This window comes from Spermophilus citellus, assembly GCF_964194105.1.
Source record: "Spermophilus citellus genome assembly, chromosome: 10".
Taxonomy (NCBI): domain Eukaryota; kingdom Metazoa; phylum Chordata; class Mammalia; order Rodentia; family Sciuridae; genus Spermophilus; species Spermophilus citellus.
This window is the reverse complement of record NC_138197.1, coordinates 74,031,807-74,045,630: the sequence shown is the minus strand read 5'-3', so window position 1 is coordinate 74,045,630 and position 13,824 is coordinate 74,031,807.

Here is a 13,824-nt window from a genome sequence, read left to right as displayed (position 1 = left end):
CCAGTTGATGACATCTTTCCTACTTCAGTTAACAGGTGCTTACTCTGGCCAATAAGAAGCAGAAAGGTGATATAGGAAGGCATTTCCGTTCTGTCCTGTAAGGACACTGTTCTATAGATGGGCCAACCACTGCCGTTCATATACTCTTGTTTAGAATTCAGTTTGTAGCCTTACAAGCAGAAGTGGCAGCTGAGAAAAGATCGGTGGGTCCAACAGCCCAGTTTCTAGCTAACACTTGAGAGTGCTTATTGAGGAATAATGGAGAATAAATATTAGGGACTCATTGCAGTCTCTAACCCAGTCTGCCCACGGGGTTACCCAACTATCTACACACACCCTTCCATTTCCTACAGGACACACTCACTTTCCTCAAAATACTACAGCAAAATGCAAACCAGGTACCTCTTCCAGATCAAGGTCCAGAGTCTCAGTGATGAACTCTTTCCCAGCCGAGTCTAGATATGGCTCTTTGTGATCCTATAGACTACAAGATGTTATTTGCTCCCACGATGCAGGAGAAGAGTAAGAAACAGATCAACTGCAATATGATTAGGTAAAGGGGAGCAGGTAAAAGTACATAGTCGTCACTAGTCTACAATTAACCGATTCCATTGTTCTTTGTTACAGAGAAAGTCCTTGTTTGGGCTACTGAATTCCCCAGGTTCTGCCCATGGAGAGTTCCTCCCTGGTTCACTGGGCTCTCCAGTCTGTTCTTCCTTGTCCCTTATCTTGCATGGCCAAAACAGAGGTGGACATTGGAAAGCATCCCCTTCTTGGGAAATGCACAGTGTCCTTTGTGGTTTGGAGGCCTGGACTTCAGAGGTAGAACAATCTCAGGTGTTCACAGCCAGGCTCATGGTAATTATATTTGTCAATATAATTCCTCCAAACACTTAGTAGACAAATGAGCTGTTTGCGTTTGCTCCATTCCAAATACTCCACATGCAAATATCCACCGACCAAACCAACCAGAGTTCTCACATAACTGTTAACTCTGTGGACACTGGAGTCTCTTCAGCCCAGGTCCCTCTCTACCAACTTAATGGCTTCTAGAAACCCTCAGAGGAAAACAAAAATATAGATAGTTTTAGCATACAGGCGCCATCCTTAATCTGGTTTTTGCTATGTGCTGGGCTTCCATTGTCTGGCAGAAAACTTGGGGCCCCAGTTTTGTCTCCTCTTAGGCTGTTTTTTCACAGTCATTGAAACATATCACTGCCTCATTGGGGGTACTATAGTGATTATCTTTTCCACACTGCACAGCTCCAAACTTCAGATTTTCAACCAATTTGAGCTGAAGGCCGGCCTCAGGCAGCGAGCACTTCCCAAAGGACAGTACCTCCTCCTATCTCTGCTTTCAGGTGGACGAGCTCCAGGCTCCACTCATCATTCTCCTCGAACACTGATGAAAGTGGAAAGAAGCAGTGAATCCACCCAGGATTCTAGTTTTCCCATCACCTCAGTAATACCACATCCTCCTTTGGCAAATGATTAGCTCTCTGTGACAGCTTCTTTTTTTCAAATGTGTTGCTACTGCCTAATAGTAGTCACCAGACTGTGTGTTTGTGTGTGTGTGTGTGTGTGTGTGTTTTGTGGGGAGAGAGGCCTGGGGATAGAGCCCATAGGCACTCTACCACTGGGCTATATCCCAACTCTTTTTTCAATTTTTATTTTGAGACAGAGTCTCATAAGTTTCTCTTTCTGGCCTAGAACTTATCCTCCTGCCTCAGCCTCTGAGTCACTGGGATTGCCGTCATGTGTCACCCCACCTGGCTAGTCACTAGACTTTCTACCTACAAACTCTGGGTCCTCGTTCCCCACAAGTCATCACCAACCCATTTCCAGGTACCAAAATATAAATTAGTTAGAATTGGATTCAGCATGAAATGAACAATCCATTTGTGGCTTTAACCATTCTAGACATATCTTCCCCCCACTCCTCCATCTGTTTCTCTCTCCCATCCTTCCCCTCTTTGTCCCCTTCTCTGCAGTTCTAGAGTCTGTATGGCCAGTTCACCATAAGGGACCTTGGATATCATGGGGTTTTGATCCTGTTATTCTAGGATCCTCTCCATGTATCTACCATCTTGTGGTCCAAGATGACTATACTATCCTCAGTTATCACACCATGTTACAAGCAGCAGGAGTAGAAGGTATGTATCTTTCCAGAAGGAATCTGGCAGTCCAGGGTGATACTAGGTATGTATACATCCCAAAATTGATTGATCCCAATCCCACAAAAGAACTCAGCTTAGGATATGCAGCAATATTGTTTGTGGTAGCAAAGAGTTGGAACCAAACCTTGTGTCCACCGCTAAAGAAATGAATCATGGCGAGTAGTCATGAAATTCTCCATAAAGGCAGAACAACATAAGTGCATCTTGTCCAACTGTTTGCTCAACAGAAACTTCCAATTGTGAAATTGTTGGGTTAGACCATAGACATATATTTTAAACGATTTTAATATACACCAGCAAATTTACAATCCTTCAACATGATGTGCTCCCAACATCTCTGAACCCTCTCTAAGTTTTTTTTTTCTTTTCCATCTTCACCTGATAGGCAAAAGGTAATATTTCATTATTTTAGTTTGCATTTCTTTACTCACTAGCAAAGCTGAAGATTTTTCAGTTGTTTGGTCATTAGATTTTTTTGTGAATTTTTTGTCATATCCTTAGCACAATTTTCTGTTAGAGTCTTCAAATTCTTCCGAACACTCTGTGTGGTGAGCACTCTCCACCGCCAACACAGAGCCTGTGTCTTCACCTGCCCGACCCTCTTTCTTGCTGCCATCCCACATTTGCTCTATCAAAGATTCAAAGGCAGATGGCCACTTTCTTACTTCACTTTCAACTTCACTTTCCCATTGGGTGGCCAATGGGAGCTGAAAAATATCTTTAACTGGGACTTTTGGGAAAGGTTTCCTTTCAAGAGGTGGCCAGCACCCTGCCAGGGTAATTTTTCCTGCTTAGAAAAATAAAGTCTGAAATAGTAAAGAATTAAGAGATAGAGCCAAGAATTAGTTTTAAAAGCAGAGCGCCCATACAGGAGCTGCAACAGAACATCTAGAAAATGGCCCTGGTCATTTATTTAAGAGAGTACATCAAAGACAGGGATAAGGTTTCAGTGGGTGGAGTCTTGCTTCATGGTGTCCGGCAGTCAGCAGATTGATTGGCATTTTGGCAAGCCACACCCATCTCTGAGAGGCTGTGTGTCTATGTAGCCGCAGCAGGTCACCCCACCTCCAGCACTGTGTGGGAACTTTTGGCAGAGCTGGGTGGGAGTTCACATGTATTGGACTGTCTCAAAACGTGCAAGGGTGCCGCTGGGAGTTCCCAAATACCAGATCTTCCCACTCAATGGCTACCATGCCCATCTGGTCCATGCACATTTCACTGGCTTCCGACAGTTTCCCACCACCTAATAAAAAGAAATGATCCAAAGATTCTAATTTTCACCATTGACATGTCTTCATGGGATGAACAAGAACTGCTGGAGACATCTTTCTACTGTGAGGAAGGACACTGTTCTTATGTTGAGGATGCAGCATCCCAAAGTTGAAAAGAAACTGGGTTCCTGATTTCACCACTAAGCTTTGGAATTAACCCTGGGACTGGAACTGTCCCATCTCTCAATCTCTCAATTCTTTTTTTTTTTTTAAGAGAGAGAGAGAGAGAGAGAGAGAGAGAGAGAGAGAGAGAATTTTTTTAATATTTCTTTTTTAGTTCTCGGCGGACACAACATCTTTCTTTGTATGTGGTGCTGAGGATCCATCCCCAGCGCACGCATGCCAGGCGAGCGCGCTACCGCTTGAGCCACATCCCCAGCCCCCATCTTATGCAAGATAATAAACACTGTTTTGCTTAAGCTATTATTAATGGGGGTATTTCATAATTTTCAGAAAAAAATGTATATTAACTAATATAATTTATGAGACTTTACAGTTTAAAACTAATAACACATTTTTTAAGAGAGAGAGAGAGAATTTTAATATTTATTTTTCAGTTCTCGGCCGACACAACATCTTTGTTTGTCTGTGGTGCTGAGGATCGAACCCGGGCCGCACGCATGCCAGGCGAGCGCACTACCGCTTGAGCCACATCCCCAGCCCATATAACACATTTTTATTTATGATAAGATACTTTGCTTCCATTATGGCTATTTTAGTTTAAATTTTTATCTTATTTTGTAAAAATTAATTATAGATATACCAAGATGATATGGCATTTCTCTATCTGCTTTGTGATGTGTTAAATCATAACCTTAAGCCTTTCCTTTTTTCTTTGTTTCTGTTTTTGTAGTGCTAGGGATCAAACCCAGGACAAGTAGGCAAATAGACAGGGGCTCTACCACTGAGCTTTACTCCCGGCCTCTAAACTTTTCTCATAGTTCCTCAAAAAAAGCATCTTTGAACCCAATCAACAAATGGGCCAAGGACCTGAACAGATATTTCTCAGAAGATGATGTACAATCAATCATCAAATATATAAAAAAACTTCATCATCTCTAGCAATCAGAGACATACAAATCAAAATTACTCTAAGATATCATCTCACTCCAGTCAGAATGGCAGCTATTCTAAAGACAAACAACAATAAGTGTTGGTGAGGATGTGGGGAAAAAGGTACACTCATACCTTGCTGGTGGGAGTGCAAATTGGTGCAGCCAATATGGAAAGCAGTTTGGAGATTCCTTGGAAATCTGGGAATGGAAACACCATTTGACCCAGCTATCCCTCTCTTTGGACTATACCCAAAGGACTTAAAAACAGCATGCTACAGGGACACAGCCACATCAATGTTTATAGCAGCACAATTCACAATAGCTAAACTGTGGAGCCAACCTAGATGCCCTTCAGTGGATGAATGGATTAAAAAAAAATGTGGTATATATACACAGTGGAATTTTACTCAGCAATAAAAGAGAATAAAATCATGGCATTTGCAGGTAAATGGATGGAGTTGGAGAAGATAATGCTAAGTGAAGTTAGCAAATCCCCCCCAAAAAAATGTCAAATGTTTTCTCTGATATAAGGAGGCTGACTCATAGTGGGGTAGGGAGGGGGAACATAGGAGGAATAGATGAATTCTAGATAGGGAAGAGGGGAGGGAGGGAAAGGGAGGAGGCAGGGGATTAACAAAGATGGTAGAATGTGATAGACATCATTATCCAAAGTACATGTATGAAGACACGAATTGGGTATCAACCTACTTTATATACAGAGATATGAAAAATTGTGGTATATATGTGTAATAAGAATTGTAATGCAAAAAAACAAAGTACATGTATAAAGACATGAATTGGCGTGAACATACTTTATATACAAAAATATGAAAAATTGTGCTCTATATGTGTAATAACAATTGCAATGCATTCTACTGTCATGTCTTTAAAAAAATAAAATCAATTAAAAAATACAAACAACTTTTTTGTAATTCATTTCTCTCCTTGTTTATTTTCCCATTCCCCTCACAACCTCTTATATGTAAAAATATTCAATTTACAGAAATAACAATGAAATAACCTAAGGAATATAGAGCAGCAGCAGAAGAAAAAGCAGAGATTAGTAGACTAGAATATAATAATGAGGAGAGATAATAAATGAATTCAAATATTTTTTAAACACCTATTAATGAAAATTACATAGGATACAAAAATAGATACAAAACTTGAAGTTGTGAGAAGTTTCTTTGTTAATATGTTTTAAAATATCAAAGTAATGAATACTTTCCAAGAAAAGATGAATTATTAACATTTATTCTGAACAATTAAGAATAGAAATAGACAAAAAATTATAGGAAGGGTTTTAAAATTTGTTGCCATAATTCCAAAACTTCTGCATCCTAAGCATCAGACATGCTAGGCAAGCACTTTGAGCTTCAACCCCAGCCCACATTTCCTAGAACTTATTCACCTTATAGAAAGTCTGTACCCACGAACAGTGCCTTGGCAACCACTGTTCTACTCTCTACTTGTGGGTTCAAGTGTTTTAGATTACATATGTGAAATCATAAAGTATTTGCTTCTGTGCCAGGATAATTTTTACTTAACATAATGTCCTCCAGGTTGATTCAAGTATGGAATCATTTATACAAAATTTTAAATCTGCAAAACAACACTTTATAATACAAATGGATGTGCAATTATATAATTTAAAACTAAAAGCATAAAAGGTAGGCACAAACACTAAACTCACAATAGTAGCTGGTTCTGGGTGGAAAGGGGAAGGATTAAAGGATTCAATTGATGCTTTTCCTTTTTTTTAAGAATTAAATACACATACAACTAAAATTTTATCTAGATGACAGTGGATATGTGACATAGATATTAAATATACTATTCTATTCTTGTCTGCTTATTTGAATTATTTCACAAAATAGTTAACTATGATTGGTTTCTGAGTAGCTATCACAGGATTATGAAAAATGAAATCGCTCAGCCATTGTTACCTATGACAATGTCTCTGTCCATCTGCGCCCTCTCCTTTCCACCTAGACTATGGCCAACAATTACAGAAAAAATAACCCTGAAAAAGCCGGAGTGGACCACACATCTCCCTGCCTTCCACTCGAGCAGGAAGCAGCCTCTGCCCCAGAAGAGTCATGTTTTGGGATCTGGAGAATATGGCAAAATCGTATTTTATGATATTTATTCGGTAGGTACAAAGTGTTTCTGTCAAGCAAATGGGGAGCCGAGAGCTTGAGATCTGTCCTTGAGGGAACACACCAAGAACAAAGGCTGTGTGAGTGGGGGTGTGTCAAAGGCAAGAGAATTCAGAGGTGAGTGGGGCGGAGGGGACAAACTCAGTCAGACTGGGTGAAGAGCACAGGCAGGGTCTGCTGCCAGTGGCCTGACAGGGATCTGATCCAGTCCTTTTTTTTACAAATAAGGAGTCTGCAGTCCAAAGAGACCCATTGACTCCAAACCACACGAAGAAATGCACTTAGGGGAAGGGACAAGACACATGGCTGCACTCTGCCCTTGTGCATGAGTCTCACCAAGTCCACAGTTATCTACAGAGATGCTGTGCTCAGGTCTGACTAATACAGTCCCCTTCCCCACCCTCGCCAGCCCCATAAGCACAAGGAAGCTGCAACACAAGTGTCCTTCCATGCTGGCTCAAAACTGAGAATTGCTCAGGGCTTTGCTCTAGGAGAATCTCCCTAGGGGCGAGGCAGCTGAGCAAAGTAGCCTGCCAAAAGGGATCTGCCTCAGCATCTATTTCCTATTGCTGCTGAAACAGATTAGTAGTGAGTGGTGAAACAAATTAGTAGTGAGCATAAATCTTCCAGTTCTGGAAGTCACATGTCTGAAATGGAACCCACAGGGCTAAAATCAAGGCATCTGCAAGAGGGTCTCAGGGAGAAGCCATTTTCATGCCTTTCCCTCTAGAGTTTGTCCACATCCCTCAGCTCATGGCCCCTTTCATCTTCGGAGCCAGCAGGCACATCTCTCCTACCCCTATTACACATTTCTTCTGACTCTAACCCCCTGCCTCTTTCTTCCACTTATAAGGACTCTTGCAATTACCCAGATAGTCTTACATAATCCTCCCATCTCAATGCCAGGTGATAACAAACTTAATTCCACCTTGCCATGTTACACAACCATCTCTCAGGTCCTGGGGATGTGGGCATCTTTAAGTGGAGGGTGCAATTTTCCTGTCTGTCACGCTTCAGTCACAGCCAGTGTTGGCATGAAGACAGCTGCACACTTCAATTCCTGGCCTTCCCCTACAGCTCCAGATCATTCTACTTCTTGCATATTTCTGCAGTCCCTCGGGACATAGAGGAACAAGAATTGTTTTCATTTTGAGAAATACTTATTGAGCACCTATGCTATGCCAGCATGGTGCACAAATTTTCCTGCCTTTGGAAAGCAGTGCCTATAACACAGGTCAAGACACACAGACACACACACAGACACACACACACACACACACACACACAAAAATGTACTTTCAAAGTTCAGCCCTGCACTGGAGAAGGCCAAGAGGGAATAATTAATGCTGATCCAGGGAGACTTAGAGAATGCACAGAGAAGATGGCTTTTGTGTAGGCCGTAAGAACAGGCAATATTTTGACAAGAACAAAAGAAAGGAAGAGTCCTCCAGGCAGAAGGGGTAGAATCAGCAAAGGCAAGGAGATGGGAACATACTCAGAAAGTGCAGAAAAGAGCAATGTGTTTTGAACAAGCTGTGAATGGAAGGCAAATGGGTGGGAAATGAGGCTGAACGAGTTTTGAGTCAGGTTGTAAAAGGCCTTGGATGTCAGTCTGAGATGATGTCCCCACATTAGTGTGTCTCCTTCCTCTCTGTCCCTCCCACCCCAAGGCCTGGCTGACTGACAGGAGTTTCAGGGAGAGCTTCTTCCTCTGTCCCTAGTAAGCAGTCACATACACACACACACACACACACACACACACACACACACACACACACACAACTCCGTAGCATCCCCTGAGCACCCAAGGACAGGAGAGACAACACCAATCTCTTCCTACCTGAGCAGGATATGGATGGGACCACTTTTGTGAGTCTCCTTCCCTCTGATTGTGCTTTACCTCTTACCAAGCTTGTCCTGTTCCCTGCTAACTACTTCTTTAGGATAAAGGGAGTTGAAATGCTGCCTGGGGTAAGGTCAGAGGAGGGGGGGGGTCTTCTGGATTCCAGAGGACTTCTGGATTCATTGCCAGGTGAAGTTCCTGGAATCATGGAAGAGATCAGAAGCTATTCCCTCACCCGTATTCTGTACCAAGCACTTCCATCTTCCATCTGTTCTGATGGGACTGTGGTGACATTATGGCCCCTTCACAGGCTTGCACCAGCCTTTCACTTCTCTGGGCACCCAGAGGCATTCCTACCCCCGCCTGGCATCCCTTTCCCTACGGGCAAGTGCCCCACCAGCCAGAGCTCAGGCCTCTCCCTTCTTGAAGCCTCCCCACATCATCCTCCCACTCCCAAAGCCTGAGGACTCCTCAGGGCTCCCAATGATTCCCTGCGACATAAAAATTTAATTTTGCAGTAAGTCAGCGAGTGACTTGCTGAGATCTCATCCCAAGGAATGATGATAAGTGAGGAGAACATGTTGGTCACTTTTCACAAACAAACCAGAAAGAGCACATTTCATGGATTGAGAATATCGGATCCGAAATCTAATGCAGAAAGGGAAGGTTAGTTATAAAGACCGAAGTGGGGAAACTAAAGCAGCCAAGGAACTGAAGGTGAAAGAAAGGTACAAAGAATATATCCATGTGGGAAAAAGAGGAGGGTGTGGTCAGGGCTGGGAGATATTTGAACTAAGGATTTCATAAGTGGGAAAAGTTGGGAAATGAATTATGCCTGTGTTATGCCAAAGCAGTTGAGATGAAGCCAAAAAACAGGGAGGCTCCAGAGAACAAAATTTATCCAGGATGTTGGCAGGGTGTGGGGTAGGTGATCCAGGAGTCAGAGCCTTACAAGAAGGAAGAGGAGTGCCTGGGAGGTGAGCAGATGAAGCAATCAGTGGGGCTAGCCAGAGGACAGGCACCTGGGGAAGCAGGGGGAGCCATCCTGTCTAGAGGCTGAAGTGCAGACCAAGGTCTCCACATGTGGACGCCACCTCTTGCCCTGAGGAAACTTGTTCTGAGCTCCAGAGACTGTCCTGCTGGGGCCACCCAGGAAAGGGTCTCCTGCCCACTCTGTTCTGTTTGCAGTTTTCTATTGAAATTATTTCTGCTTTTATATCTATTAATTCCCTCCTATTTTTCTCAGTTTAGTTGAGTTTGTATTCTATTTTTGAAAATTAAATGTTTTGTTCATTTACTTTTAACATATCTCATTTTGCAATAAAAAGCACAATACACAAAAAATGCTCTGCAACTCCATGCTAAGATGCCAAGTGCCTGTAATGTCAATTCCCAAATAGCCAGGAACCGAGTACTCGGTTTTCCCTTTCACCAAGAGATACTTAGAAAACCTTTTTAAAAAATATCTCCAACAGGTTTAAAGATTATTTAATTATAATTTTGTTTTGAATTCTACCAATAGTGCATTGGATTGGAAAATGTGGCCTGTACCTTTTTCAACCTTTGGGAACTATTGAGATTTTTCAGTGCCTAGTATTGATCAATGTCCCACTTTTAATGCCCCCTGGGAATTAAAAATAATGTTTATTCTTTGTTTATTGGGTGAAAAACCCTAACAAAACTTCTTCAACATAGCACTCAAATCTTCCCTGTTATTTTTGTTTTATTTTGTATTTTTGAAGAGAAGTGTTTTAAATGTCCCCTACTGTGATTATTTTTTCTTTCTATTTTCAACAGATTTTGTTTTATTTGTCTCAACACAAGGTAGTTTTGATATATAAAAGTTCATGACTTCTAGCTTCTTGGCAATTGAACCACTTTTTATATATATAAAATAGTATTTTTTATTCCATTCAAAGATCTTGGCCTTGATTCTACCTTGTCTGAAAGTTCCCTGGCTAACCCTGTTTTCTTTCAGTTAGTAGATCCCTCATATATATTTACCAATCCATGTATTTTTCAACTTTGCTGTGTCTGCTTATTTTTAGCACATCTCATAAAGAATATACTTCTGCATTTTGCTTTTGGATTCTGCCAATTATTATGTCTTTGTGGCTTTTTCTCCTTCTTTGTATTTTTTCCCCTTACTGACCTTTTCAAGATTGATTGGGAGCCTCAGGGTTATACACAATTACATATAAGAGGAAAGGAGGAGTAGGAGAGAAATTATATAAGTGGAAGAAACGATTTATAGTAGAGGGGATGGAGAGAGAGAAGGGGAGGGGAGGGGAGGGGAGGGGTGAGAGGACAGTGGAGAATGGGATAGACAGCAGAATACATCAGTCACTAGAAAGGCAATTTGTAAATCAATGGAAATGTAACTGATGTGACACAGCAATCTGTATACGGGGTAAAAATGGGAGTTCATAACCCACTTGAATCAATCTGTGAAATATGGTATATTATTAAGAACTATGTAATGTTTTGAACAACCAACAATAAAATAATAAAAAAAAATAGCCAAAAAAAATAAAAAAATAAAAATAAAAAAATGCGATAAAAAAAAAAAAGATTGATTGGGTTTTCTGCTGCTCTTTCTTTCTTTCTTTTTTCAAATGGTTTCAAGAATCTATCAGTTAGTACTTGATTCCACTTAGTAAAGCAGAATCCCCAAAATAAGAATACTAAAGAATATATATTCTTACATGTACAAGTCTGGGGGGTGGCAGTACAGAAATAAGATGACACTGTGTTTGTTGAACCTGGATCCCTTACCCTGCTTGACATTCAGATTGTCCCATCTTGAGCCAGTTGGGACTTCTTCAAGTTAAATCCTGAGTATATATAAAAGTTCATGACTTCTAGCTTCTTGACAATTGAAATATATATATACTATATATATTTTCTGAAAACTTTTGACATGATCCCAATAATCTTTGACAGCTTCCTTACCAACTGGTATGACAAGATGTTTCCAATCCATCTCATACATTTCCTGCCCCAGCCCTTGATCAGTCATTTCTTCAAGAAGCCCTGGTTTATTTGTGTGGAAAAAAAATAGAATTTCAGCCCCTTGATCCAGTGTCATAACTGCTTATTATTACACATATGCACATACACATCAATATTTGTAATGCACGCATATTTTAACCACTCTTTTTCTGCCCCACCATTCTTAGTAATTTCATTTCTCAGAGTCATAGGTGGTGCTAGTGTTCCCATCTTTGGGTCCCAGCACCTCGCATCTAGAAAAAGACTTGGGGGAAGATAAGAAAGGGCGTGTCTCCACTAATGAGCTCCAGTGGAGGACTCCCCCCTGAAGTTCCACACAGACTTCCCCTTACACATAATCAGAACACAGCCACATAGATGTGATTATATGTATTCAGAATATACCTCACCAGAAAAAGAGATAGCTGGAAAAATGGTCTTAGATGAGGCTAGCTCCATCTCATTCTGTTTCTAAGAAAGAAGACGAGAAAGGATGTTAGATAGGCAACTGAAAGCTCAGCCAAAATCAGCATGCTATTACCATTTTAACAGCTATTACATTTAATTTTTAAAAAGTATTTCTCTATAAATGCCAACAATTAATCATTGTGATCGCCCCTCAAAATCAGAAATGTCTTTCCCTATGTTCTATGTTTCCCAAACATAGCTCCCAATATTAGTGAAATTATGCTTCCAAATTATGATCAATTTTTGTACTATATACTCTTTAATTATAGGAACAAGGGCTGGGGATGTGGCTCAAGCGGTAGCGCGCTCCTCTGGCATTCAGGCGGCCCGGGTTCGATCCTCAGCACCACATACCAACAAAGATGTTGTGTCCGCTGAGAACTAAAAAATAAATATTAAAAAAAATTATAGGAACCAGTTCTTAGCAATTGTATGAAATACAATAGTAATATAAGTTATAATAGTTTAAGTTATAATAATTTAAGTCATAATAGTTTAACTATAAGTTATAATAGCTTCCTTGGTTACCAATAGTTATTATAATCTACACTATTTTCTTTCTTTAATTTTATTAGAGTAATTTTTTCAGAAATGGTGTATGAATAGCACATTTTTGAAACCCCTGTGGTTTTGCCTAATTTTTATACATTATCTACAACATTTTTTTCTTTTTTCCTTTTTTTTTTTTTTTTTTTTGTAATGGCTGTTAAACCCAGGGGCACTTTACCACTGAGCCACATTCCCAGACTTTCCAATTTTTTTTCTAACCACATAAATTCAGGTTCTTAGTTATTTTTCCTCAAAACCAAGAAACCCCTGCCCGCTTTGTCACTGGCATTTAATTTTATAGACAAGTCTTATGCCATTACAACTGGTGCAAATTTGAATATATTTTTTCTGAAAACTTGTCAATTATTCTCTTCAGCCCAAAAATTTAGAATGTAGAATTTCCACCTGGTTGGTTGCCCCTCCTACCTTCAACAGGCAGTTTGAATCCAAAGTATTAAATATCTCTTCACTTCTGAAACTTTCCTCTTCTTCCTTATCCAATAGTATCTTTCTAACCTTTATATATATTTATATATATATATATAAAATATATACAATATATTATATATATTTTTGTTTATTTGTATGGAAACAAATAATATATATAATATATAATATATATATTATATATACTATATAATAGTTATATATACTACATAATAGTTATATATACTATATATAATATATATACTAATATATTATTATAAAAATATATATACTAATATATATACCAATATATATAATATATATCTAATATATTAGTATTAGAGCTCAGGACCTGTCCTCCAGGTCTCTTATTGTTATCCTCATGGTCCTTGTCTCTGTTTTGGAGCACCCCTTGATTTCCACCTTACAGTCATGATTACCTTACAGTCATGTCTTCCAGTAGTTTGGAGCTTTCTTCTGATAAACAATTTTTTAACTTGCAAGAACTTTTTATATATGGTTAGCCCTTGACTTATGAATATTACATCCTCTCAACATTTTCTGAATACAGATTTAATTTTTAAAACTATTCTTCATCTTCTAAACCCTTGTCATCCTTTCTATTCTTGGCCCTTCTGTGTTTATGATGCATGTTTTCCTCAAGTATTTGCTTTAAATGAAGAACTAAGCTGAACACTGTGTACACCAGGCTTTGAACCCTTCAGTACTTGTGCAGGAAGCTTGTGTCTCCTGGAGCGGGCACACTGCAGCCTCAGGCTGATGGGATGAGGGTACTGCTGGTGGTGTTCCCTTAGGGAGTGGGAATGAGAGCCAACAGGCACCGCACAGTGATCTTGCTCTCAGGTATAGGCTGTAGTAATCTTA